Source organism: Mustela nigripes, chromosome 2 (genome assembly GCF_022355385.1).
Source record: "Mustela nigripes isolate SB6536 chromosome 2, MUSNIG.SB6536, whole genome shotgun sequence".
Taxonomy (NCBI): Eukaryota; Metazoa; Chordata; class Mammalia; order Carnivora; family Mustelidae; genus Mustela; species Mustela nigripes.
The window spans coordinates 4,238,666-4,248,605 of record NC_081558.1 but is presented as its reverse complement, the minus strand read 5'-3'; the positions used below and the strand labels follow the sequence as shown (position 1 = coordinate 4,248,605).

At 45.6% G+C, this 9,940-nt stretch overlaps 2 protein-coding genes across 4 annotated transcripts in view; one reads left to right on the top strand and one right to left on the bottom strand.

Annotated features, from left to right (window-relative positions):
* The window catches only part of LOC132009591 (long-chain-fatty-acid--CoA ligase ACSBG2-like), an 86,307-nt gene that overhangs the window by 43,459 nt on the left and 32,908 nt on the right, over positions 1-9,940 (bottom strand). The gene's annotated exons all lie outside the window — the stretch shown is intronic.
* RFX2 (regulatory factor X2) overlaps positions 7,622-9,940 on the top strand; it is an 89,022-nt gene continuing 86,703 nt past the window's right edge. For all 3 annotated transcript variants that reach the window (XM_059388783.1, XM_059388782.1, XM_059388781.1), the window contains exon 1: positions 7,622-7,789. The gene's annotated coding sequence lies outside the window, so the exon portion shown is untranslated. The remainder of the gene's footprint in view (positions 7,790-9,940) is intronic.

Here is a 9,940-nt window from a genome sequence, read left to right as displayed (position 1 = left end):
TCGAGTCCTGCATCGGGCTCTCTGCTCAGCGGGGAGCCTGCTTCCCTCTATCTCTCTCTCTCTGCCTGCCTCTCCATCTACTTGTGATCTCTCTCTGTCAAATAAATAAATAAAATCTTTAAAAAAAATCAAAAGAACTAATTAATATGGTAGCCAAATTTTAAAATAACTTTATTGAGCTACAATTCATATACCATAAAATTCATCTTTTTAGGGCATAATTTGGTGGTTTGAGACTATGCACAGAGTTGTGCAGTGATCACCACAATCAATTTTAGAACGTTTTTGTCAATCCAAACAAAGCATGTCTCCATTAGCATTTCCTCCCCACCCTCCTCCCCCCGCCCCTGACAACCTCTAATCCTGGTTTCTGTCTCTGAAGATTTGCTTATTCTGGAAATTTCATATAAATAGAAGCACACACTGTGTGGCCTTTAGTGTCTGACTTTTTTCACTGAGCATCACGTGTTGAGGGTTCATCCACGTGGTAGTGTGAGCCTGTGCTTCACTTCTTTTTATAGCAGATCAACGTTCCATTGAATGGATTTACCATGTTTCATTTATTCACCCATTCATTGGGGGTTATTTGGATAATTTCTGCTTTTGCCTGTTTTGGATAATGGCACTACAAAAATCTGTCTACAAGTTTTTGTGTGGACATATGTTTTCATTTCTGTTGGGTATATATACTTAGGAGTGAAATTGCTGGCTCGTTCGGCAATTCTATGTTTAACTTTTTGAGGAATCAACATTCTGTTTTCCAGAGTGGCTGTACCATTTTACATTTCTGCTAGCGTTGCGTGAGTGTTGTGATTTCTCCACATACTTGCCAATACTTGCTATTATCTGTCTTTTTTATTATTGCCAAACCAAGGTCATGAAGATTTACTCCTATATTTTTTCTCCAAGAGTTTTATAGTTTTACACTTAAGTCTATGATCTTTTTTTTTTTTTTTGAGCAATAGTACAAAGTTTATTGAGTAATAGAATACAAAGTTCCTGAAGAGGGAGGGGACCCAAGAGGGCTGCCGAAGTCTATGATCTATTTTTTTTAATATTTTATTTATTTGACAGACAGAGAGATCACAACTAGGCAGAGAGGCAGCAGAGAGAGAGGGGAAGCAGGCACCCTGCTGAGAGCCCGATGGGGGGGAGGGCTTGATCCCAGGACCCTGGGATCACGACCTGAGCCAAAGGCAGAGACTTTAACCCACTGAGCCACCTAGGTGCCTCGTCTCTGATCTATGTTAAGTTAATTTTGTATATGGTGTGAGGTAGGGGTCAAACTTTATCTTTTTGCATGTGGCTATCCAATTGTCCCAGCACCATTTAAGAGACTGTTTTTTCCTCATTGAGTGGTCTTGACACCCTTGGCAAAAATTGAGTGACTGTAAATGTGTGGGTTTATTTCTGGGTTCTTAATGCTATTCCATTTATCTGTCTAGCCTTATGTCAGTACCACAGTATAGTTTTGCAGTATGTTTTAAAATCCGAAGTATGGGTCTTCCAATTTTGTTCTTCTTTTTCAGTATTATTTGGGCTATTCTGATTCATTGAGTTTCTATGTGAAGTTTACAGTCAACTTATGTGAAATTATCAATTTCCATGGGGGAAAAAAAACCCAGCTGGATTTTGATAGAGATAATCTGCAGATCAGTTTGGGGAGTATTACCATCTTAATAATGTTTTAAATCTGATCCATGAATATGGGATATCTTTTGATTTACTTGAGTCTTCTTATTAAATTCATTTCTCTGTCTTTTATTCTTTTTGGTGTTATTGTAAATGGGATTCTTTTTTAAATTTCATTTTCAGATAGTTTGTGGCTAATTTATAGAAAACCAGCTGAGTTTTATATATTGATCTTGTACTCTGCAACCTTGCTGAACTGATTTATTAGTTCTAATAGCTTTTTAATGGGCTTCTTAGGATTTTCGACATACAAGATCATGTCATCTGCAAACATAGTTTTCCTGCTTCCTTTCCAATCTGGGTGCTTTTTATTTATTTTGTATGCCTAATTGCCCTGGCTAGAACATCTAGTACAATGTCAAATAGAAGTGGCAAGAGCAGACATGTCTGCCTTGTCTATCTATACATCACATCTTCTTCATCCATTCATCTGTCTATGGACATCTGGGCTCTTTCCACAGTTTGGCTATCACGGATATTGCAGCTATAAACACTGGGGTGCAGATGCCCCTTTGGATCACCATATTTGTATTTTGAGAGTAAACACCCAGTAGTGCAATTTCTGGGTCATAGAGTAGCTCTATTTTCAACTTCTTAGAAACTTCCATACTGGGAAAGCCATATTCCCCCCTATGGAGATAGAGGAAAGCATTCAGTTTTTCACCATTAAGTATCATTGTTTTTGGTGCATGTATAGATATCCTTAATCAGGCTGGGGAAGGGATGCCTGGGTGGCTCAGTTGGTTAAGCAGCTGCCTTCAGCTCAGGTCATGATCCCAGCATCCTGGGATTGAGTCCCACATTGGGCTCCTTGCTCGGCAGGGAACCTGCTTCTCCCTCTGCCTCTGCCTGCCATTCTGTCTGCCTGTGCTCGCTCTCTCTCCCTCTCTCTCTGACAAATAAATAAATTTAAAAAAAAATCAGGCTGGGGAAGTCCTCTATACCCAGTTTGTTGAGTGTTGTTGTTGTTTAAATCATGAAAGAGTGTTGGATTTTGTCAATTTTTAAAAAAGATTTTATTTATTTATTTGACAGACAGAGATCACAAGTAGGCAGAGAGGCAGGCAGAGGGGGAGAGAGAGGGGGAAGCAGGCTCCATACTGAGCAGAGAGCCTGATGTTGGGCTTATCCCAGGACCTTGGGATCATGACCTGAGCCGAAGGCAGAGGCTTTAACCCACTGAGCCACCCAGATGCCCCTCAAATGTTTTTGTTTTTTCTGTTAAAATGATCATACAGTTTTTGTCCTCTATTCTATTAAAATGACCAAAAATTTTATGTCAAAACAACTAGCTTTGCATTCCTGGGTAAATTTCACATGGTGGGTCAATCTTTTTATACACTGCTAGATTTGGTTTGCTACCATTTTGTTGGGAATCTTTGCATGTATGTTCATAAGGGGTAATGGTCTGTTTTTCTCTTTTTGTGATATCTTTGTCTGGCTTTGGCATCAGGATAGGATAATATTGGTCTCATAGAATGTTAGAATGGCCTTACAGAGTATTCCCTACTCTTCTGTCTTTAAGAACAGTCTGAAGGATCGGTGTTAATTCCTCTTTAAACATTTGGTAGAATTCACCAGTGATGCCATCTGGTCTTAGAATGTTCTTTGTGGGAAGTTTTTGGATTACTAATGCAGTTTTTCTCCTTTCATAGGTTCACCCAGATTTTCTATTTCCTCTTCAGTCATTTTCTAGGAATTTGCCCATTTCATCAAGGATATCTGATTTATTGGCATACAATTATTCATAGCACTGCCTCACTATCTTTTCTATTTATGTAAAGTTGGTTGTGATGTCCCCTCTTTGATTCTCAATTTGAGTAATTTGAGCCTTTTCTCTTTTTATCCCCATCAGTCTAGTTAACGATTTGTCAGCTTTGCTGACCTTTCAAGAAACTAGCTTGTGATCTTCTTAAGTTCTCTTTGTTGATTTCCTTATCTCTGTTTCATTTATTCCCACTCTAATCTTGATTATTTCCTTCCTTCTGCTAGCTCTGGGTTTGGTTTACTTTTACTTTCCAGATCTTAAGGTGGAAGAATTAAATTATTGAACTGCAGTCTACCTTTCCTTTTTAACACAGGTGATTACAGCTATAAATATTCCTCCACTTTGGCTGAAACCCACAAATTCTGGTATGTTGTGTTTCATTTTTATTCATCTCCAAATATTTTTTGATTTCTCTAATTTCTAATTTTCTTAGTTCTTTTAAAAAATATTTTATTTATGTATTTATTTATTTGTGATGGGGGTAGGAGTGGAGGGAGAAGGATAAGCAGATTCTGCGCTGAGTGCAGAGCCCAGCTCAGGGCTTGATCCCATGACCCTGAGATCATGACCTGAGCCGAAATCAAGAGTCAGATGCTTAGCTGACTAAGCCATCCAGGTGTCCCTCTAATTTTCTAATTTTAAAAATTTCTTTTTAAAAAAATATTTAATTTATTTATTTGTCAGAGAGAGAGCGCACAAGCAGGGAGAGCAGCAGGCAGAGAGAGAAGCAGGCTTCTTGCTGAGGAAGGATCCTGATGCGGGACTTGATCCCAGGATCCTGGGATCATGACCTAAGCCGAAGGCATATGCTTAACCGACTGAGCCAACCAGGTATCCCTGATTTCGATTATTTCTAATTCCAAAGTATTTTCTATTTTCTCACCATCTCTTCTTTAGATAGCAGAGTTGTACATGTGTTCAGTGGTTAAGAAATACATAAATAGTACTATAAATATGGATCAAGTTGGGACAAAGTTGCATTTTCAAAACAAGAGTTATAGCAGAATGGTCTGTACAACATGGTCACAAGGCACCTGCCATCACGCCCCAAAATGTTATCACTTAGCTTCCCACATCCAATGCATAGAATGTTCTCCAAAATGTACCTCCAGGCCACCTACTCATCCCCACCCCCAGGCCCTTAATCCAAGCCACTATACTTGTCAGTCTGGGAAAACTGTAACAGTCTCCTGAGTTCTCACTCTGTCTTTCTTGCCTCCTACAGTCTGTTCCCCATGCAGTGAGCTTTTTTAAAATGAGAAATCACCAATCTGATGATGTCTCCCTCCTGCTTAAAACCCTCCAATGGCTTCTCAATCTGATGAGAACCCTTTCCCATGGCCTATCAGGTTTGAAATGAACTGATCCTCTCCATCTCCTGACTCACCACCCCTCACTGACTAATGACCTCCCCATTCTTCACGCTCCAGCCATATCCAGTGAGCCTGCTGTTTCTTTTAAAACGAGTTTCCATCCCAGGGATTTTGAATTCTTGATATTTTCTTCCCTTTTCCCTCATTATTCCAACCTTGGCCCAAATGTCACCCTCTCAGAGAGACCTAGAGTGACCAGCGCTTCCTGATGGTCCAGACACTTCCCGTATATAGTACTGAAAGCATCACATGCTGGAAAACCTCATAATCTCAAGCCATCCAGGACTGTTGGTCATCCCTGAGTACTCCATCCGAAATACCACCGACCCAGTCATCCCCTGAGTTGCTGTTATATCACTTTTCCTATAAGCATGAGAATTGGGTCCCTAGCACCTAGAATGGTGTCTGACAAATAGTAGGCACTCAATATTTTTGGCTAAATTAATAACTGAAGGAAAAAAATAACTGAAGAAAAAAACTAACTGAAGGAAAGGAACTGATTTCTGGAGTCCTAAGCTTAAGACTCCATCACATAAAAATCTGAATGAAGCCACCTGTTAAAAAGCGGCTAAATCAATTCTTCAGGTGACCATCAGCATTTGCATTAAAATGAATAGAATAGGAAAGATCAAGCATTCCCTAAAGTATCATGTTATGGAAATTTTTAGTTATTATGTGTTTGTTTGGACTGAGCATTGGGGTCAAATGCATTTCTTGCTGTGGTGTTGTGGTCAAAAATGTTTGAAAACCACCCAGCTACCAGCCAAACACATGGGCTTTGGCACCCGACTGAGGGTCTGAAGCCCTTGCAAGCTGTTTGGAACTGTGCAAACTCACTCATTCTTTACAGACTTCAGTTTCCTGATCTGTAATGTGGGGATATTGCATGCACATTTCTCGGGATATGAGTGTGACATTAAACTGAGTTAGCGTACCAAAAAAAAAAAAAAAAAAAAAAAAGCTTAGATCAGTTTCTGGCACCTAAGAACAATTTAATCAGTGCTCACTAATATGATTACTTGTTGGGTGAATGAATGAATGGATGGATGAATGAATGAATGAATGAATGAATAGGTCCAAGGTCTAATCTTCCTTGAAATTGCCCTGCCTGTTTCTTTCCAGAACGAGTTTTCTCTCCAGCCCCTTCTCCTGAATAACTATATATGTTTGTTTATTCTGTTTATTGTCAATGTCCCGGGATGAGAATAAAATCTCCAGGAGAGTGTGGGTTGTTTATCCTATGCAGGGCTGAACCTACCATCTGGGGCGGCAGGGAGGGAGGAGGGTTGGCAAACATTTCCTGTGAAAGGCAGGATAGTAAATATTCTAGGCTCCGCTTATGTCACTCCATCTTTGAGCCACGAATTAACTCTTCAGTGCTCAGCTCTGTCTGTGGATTGTGAAAATGGCCTCTCAAATTCTCTTAAAAATATGGGCCTGATCAAAAGAAATGAAATCTTGCCATTTGCGACAACATGGATGGAACTAGAGCGTATCATGCTTAGCGAAATAAGTCAAGCAGAGAAAGACAACTATCATATGATCTCCCTGATAGGAGGAAGTGGTGATGCAACATGGGGGCTTAAGTGGGTAGGAGAAGAATCAATGAAACAAGATGGGATTGGGAGGGAGACAAACCATAAGTGACTCTTAATCTCACAAAACAAACTGAGGGTTGCTGGGGGGAGGGGGTTTGGGAGAAGGGGGTGGGATTATGGACATTGGGGAGGGTATGTGCTTTGGTGAGTGCTGTGAAGTGTGTAAACCTGGTGATTCACAGACCTGTACCCCTGGGGGTAAAAATATATGTTTATATAAAATAAAAAATTAATTAAAAAAAATAAAAAAAAATAAAACCCATAATTAAAAAAAGCAAAAAAAAAAAAAAAAAAAGATGGGCCTGGCTGCGTTCCAATAAAACTTTATTCACAAACAAAACACGGGCAGACATAATTTCGCCCAAGGGTGTGGTCCGCCAACCGTTAAAGATACTAAAAATACTGGATTCAGTAATGCAAGAATTTCACACATTTTTCACCTGCCACTGAAGATTCTTCAAAATCAACCAAAAGGTTGTTTAAAACCTCTTAAATCTTTTTTTTTAAGGGTTTATTTATTCATTTGACAGACAGAGATCTCAATCAAGTAGGCAGAGAGGCAGGCAGAGAGAGAGGCGGAAGCAGGCTCCCTGCAGAGCAGAGAGCCCCATGCGGGGCTCGATCCCAGGACCCTGAGACCCCTGACCTGAGCCAAAGATAGAGGCTTTAACCCACTGAGCCACCCAGATGCCTCTGTTTAAAGCCTCTTAAAAAATATTTTAAAACTCCCAGCTTGTGGTCCATGAAAAACAGGCATCGGGCAGAACTTGGCCGCGGGTCGGAGTTTGCGGACCCCAGACTGAGACTATGCCGGGACGTCCTGAATAATCGAAGGCCCCATCAGTGTCGCTGAAGTTCAGCCTTCCGGGAGCAGCGCCACCCACCGGGAGCCGCGCGCGCTTCCCGCTCGCCAACCCTCGGAGCCCCGCGCGCCTCCCGCCAAGCCACGCCCTCCCTCGCGGCGATTGGTCAAGCCTCGCCCTCTTCTTCGCCAGGGGACGCCCCCTCTGACAGACACTGCGGGCAACCAATGGAGTACCGCAGGGCCGCCTCGCGCCCGAGGGAGGCGGGCGTAGGCGGGCCGTTGAGGGGTGGGGCGTGGAGCCTGGTAACCGTTGCCGGTAACAACGCCCCGCCCCATCGCGGCGGGCGGGCGGGCTGGCGGGCGGGCTGGCGGGCGGGCGCGCGAGGCAGGCGGGCGGGCGGCGGGAGCGGGAGGAGGAGCGGCCGCCGCCGCCACCGCCGCCGCCATAGAGACTGTAGCCGTGGAGACTGTTACTTACCAACGGGGACCAACACGCAGCCGCCGCTGCTGCCGCCGCGGGAGCCGCTGCCCGAACTCCCGGCCCGAACTCCAGGTGACCGATGCGACCGCCCCGGGCCCGGCCCGACCGGGGAGTGCGGGGGGCGGCGGGGATCCGGATCGGGGATCGGGACGTTCACCCCAAACGTCCGGGGTGGCGCGCCCGCGCTGAAGGGACCCGTCTCTTCAGCCCAGTTCCGCAGGCGCGGCGGAGTTTGGGGGAGTCTGGGAGCCACCCCCCGACCTCCTACCCAAACTCGGGGGCAAGTGGGAACCGTCGCCTCACTTTTCAGAAAACTTCCCGAGTTGGGGGCCCCCGAGATCCCTCTCTCACTCTTACCAAATCCCCGACTTGGGTGTGCCCCTGGACCCCTCAAACTTTTATCTTCAAACTCCCTGAACTGGGGCTCCCGGGAACCCTTTCTTACTTTACCCTCAAATCCTTAAGTTGGGGGCGCCCAGGGGCCACTCTCTCACTTCCTCTCACCTTCTTGAAACATCTCCACTCCCTACCTTAAACTCCCGGACTTGGGGGCTCCTGCAGACCCCTCTTATCTTTTACTCCCCCAGTCTCTGAAACTGGGGTCCCCGGGGCCTCTCTCTCACTCCTAACCTCAGACTCCTGAATCGCGAGGGCCCGGAAGACTCGTTTTCACGTTTGCCCCAATTTCCTGGATTTGGGGTGTCTTGGGGACCGTCTTCTCATTCTGACCCCTCCCTCCAGAATTGTGAGCTTGAGGGCTCCCGTGGAGCCCGGTTCTCACTGTTTACCCAAAAGTCGATGAGCTTGTCTTGGGGAAAACGCCCCCCTCCCTGGCTCTCCCCAGACTCCCCGAGAATCAGACTCCCCTGGGACCCGTTTCTCAGCGTCTTTACCCAAAATCCTCCTGGTTAGGCTCTTCGGACCCTCCTCCCCTCTCCCTTTGAGCCCCACATTCCAGAGTTTGGGGGATCCTGTGTCCGCCAGGGCTTCCACCCCGCTGGGGAAGCCCCTTCGCACGGCCGCCACTCCCCTGTTTAGACCGATCTCCCAGCGAGGAGAGTTTCCCCAGAAGTTGTGTGCGTGTGTGTGCGTGTGTGCGTGTGTGCGCGTGTGTGCGTCTGTGTGTGTGTTTTAATGTATTGACTTACGTTGTTTAAAGAGCCTAACCTGTGGCCCAAAACTGCTCGGTGACATTTTCTCCTGGGATTGTGTGAGTGCCTGTGTGTTTGTGAATGTGAACCCCACCCGTAACTCCCCCTTCCCCCGAAGCGCACTCGGCACACAGAGACACACAGACACCCCCCCGCCCCCCAAATACACTATTCCTTCCCCCTCCTGAGCGAAGCCAGGGGCTCCCTCGCCACCGGCCCCTGTCGGCTGTTTTCGCTGCTGCACTAGGAAAGTTCGGTTTCCCCGATCCTAGTGGCTATTTCCAGGGCCCCTGGGGCCGAGGTGCCCCTGCCATTCCAGCGGAGGCGGGGGTGGTTCACCGTCCTAATTTTAACCTCCTGGTTGCCCTGCAGGAATGAGGGAGGGAGTCCAGGTCCGCTTTCTGCATAGACCTCCTGCCTGCTTCTGGCTGTTTTCATGGTGCAGCCCCCAGCACACACGCGGAGCACAACTATGTCTTGCCCGGTGCGATTAACCGGCAGGGCAGACTCCCCTGAGTTTTTTTCCCTCCCAGCCAGCTTTATCTCGCAAATCCAAAATATCAAACCTTATGTAAGACTCTGGGTTTCAACTAAGACTCCCCCAGCTAAATAATTATGCTAATAATAATGGCCCAAAAAGCAACAACAAAACCTTTTTTTTTCCCCCCTGCGCATATTGTCAACATGTTTTTATCCCTTGTCTTCATGCTCTGAAGCACCGTATGCTTCTGTTAAGACCCTTACCCTCCTCCCTGGGAGCGTCAGGGCTGGCTACCGGTTCTTTCTCCCACTCAAGTTTAAAAATGTGAACCCGCTCCAGAGTAATGTTAGAGACAGCTTATCACCTACCCTTGCCAGAGAGGTGAGAGTGTGTGGTGAGAGCCTCTCCTCCCTCTGCCCTCCCCTCCCTCCCCCTTCTCCCCGCTCTGCCCCCCCAAAACCAAGAATCCAGTCTCTTTAGTCACTGATCACTGCTATCTTGGCCAGCCAGTGAGCTTGGTAAATACCAAAGGGGACTGGGTAGTTTTCAAAAAAAGATTTCCGATGCATGATGGACAAGCCGACTGCTTCT